This window comes from Morone saxatilis, unplaced genomic scaffold (assembly GCF_004916995.1).
Source record: "Morone saxatilis isolate NCDOM2014 unplaced genomic scaffold, NCSU_SB_2.0 Contig17, whole genome shotgun sequence".
Classification (NCBI taxonomy): Eukaryota; Metazoa; Chordata; class Actinopteri; family Moronidae; genus Morone; species Morone saxatilis.
The window spans coordinates 24,180,910-24,182,991 of NW_023339729.1; the positions used below are offsets into that span (position 1 = coordinate 24,180,910).

Sequence of the window (2,082 nt, forward strand, 5' to 3'; positions counted from 1 at the left end):
AAAAGTCTCACACACAATGTCATACAGGAAACCAAAAGTTATATTAGTGCTATAAGCTGTATTTTATAACAGTGTTTGTTTATGCATTATGTATTTATAATTTCTTAATTAGAATATACTGGAGTGGTATGTTAACCTTAAATGGTCTGTAAAAAAACGTCTACATTGTGTTTCATCATCATATATTTGCTTTCCATTTCTGTAATCACTGTATAAATACAATGAGGTTATCTTATTTAAAACTACTACTCTCCAGTGGTTTCAACAATTCAAACTTTTCAAGACACTGAATGTTAAATATTAATTGACTGTGGGCTGCTAGCATTGGGTAAGAGATTAAAAAAACTGTGAATGCTTTTAGTCCAATTTCAATTCATCTTTATACTATAGTGCATATTGAACAATAATGAAAGGAAAACTCATTTTGGCCAACAAATCATTCAAAAACGAAAGAACATATAAAAAGAGGAGAAGTTAATTCAATCTGAAGCATGGAGTCTAAAAAATATCTGGCAAATTTCAGTCTATCTGATAAAATACAAGTGCTGAGAACATTAAACATAAAAATAAAAAACAAAACAAACACTGTATTTGATGGCATGTCTATATAAAGCACACCACTAATTATAAAAGTTATAAAGTAATTATTAAAATGATATTTCCGACCACAGCAGATAAGGAATACTTACCACAATCATTTGCGTTCACATGGAAGTTGTTCAGGAAGTTCATTAAAGAAACAACCAAAAATATGTAACAGATAGACATGTTTCCAGTAGGTCCGAGCAGCCTGGTAATGAACTGTTTGAGCCAGAGGTTACAGAGAGTCTAGACCCACACAGCATAGTTCAAAGTATAATAGACCAACTTTGTTGGGCGGGTTTTGGTAGAGGAATTTGTCAGGAAGCAGAAGTTCCTTATCTCCTTTCCATTTCTTATGCTCTTACTTTCAATTTCGAATATTAAATAACCATTTCATTTTACCACATTACATGAATCTCTGCTTCCTTCCATCGTCCTTCACATATTCAGAAGTTTCTACTTATTTATTCTTCCCAGTCCTCGAAGGCGAGCTGAGTCTGTTTTTACCTCAACTCTGTCCCTCCCCCTCACTTTCCACTCTGTAGTCACAGCAGGAAGACAGGACTCCTTATCACAGGGCCAGATATTTTAATCGCACAGGGTGTCAGGAAAAGAGCAGCAGAGTCACACTACTGGAACAGAAAACGTTCTAATAAACCACCTTATAATATGTCATTTACTAGTGATATATGGATCAGCTATAACACCTTTAATAATTGTGGGTTATCAGGGTGTGAAAAATGTTTTTGTTTTGATTTACTGACAGATCATTTCAAGGTTAAGATGTTTGACATTTTGGGAAATATTTTAAAACCTAAATTGAAAGCAGGGTCTCCTTTACTAGCCTGGTGAGGCCACACATTTTGACAAACTCAGGTCTCAACGTTCTATAAAATTGTGTGTATGAATTAACAATCCTACACACTTAATATGCTTCTTTTTTGACAAATGTAATGTTGTCTTCTCGCTGATGCTATCTTCAAAGTTTAGATCTTGAATAATAATCTAAACTTTAAAAATACACCAAATTACAAGAAAGCCTCTCAACCCCCGTGTGAAGCTTTGACTACCCTAGAGGTGATCCAGACCCCCTGGTTGGGAAACACTGTGTTAACTGACTCAACAAGCAGTTGCATTACAAAACAAGTCAAAACTTAATTGTTAATCTCCATGACTGTTATTTAATGACTTATTAACCACATGAAGCCTCTTCATGTTCTTGAAGAACTGCTTCTCTGGATGAAGTTTGGGCAGTCAAACATGTTAACAGTAATGATATAATTGGAGCAGGAGGGGGTGAGCTACAGCAGTCTGGCACATAACATAAACAGAGACAGGCTGAACCAGGCAGTGCCGGGCAAATTATGCAAGGAACCTGCCTCCCCCTCCTGCTTTCCCCTCATGGCTCCACCCTACTGCCTCCCCCTCCTGCCAAGTTCAAGATGTTTATTGTCATATGCAACAAAAGAAAGCAAGTTTCCTCTGTGCAATGAAATTCTT

The 2,082-nt window shown here is 36.1% G+C and overlaps 1 protein-coding gene across 1 annotated transcript in view; it reads left to right on the forward strand.

The window, feature by feature from the left end:
• The window catches only part of LOC118327381, a gene marked incomplete in the record, with an annotated part of 7,193 nt that overhangs the window by 2,471 nt on the left and 2,640 nt on the right, over positions 1-2,082 (forward strand).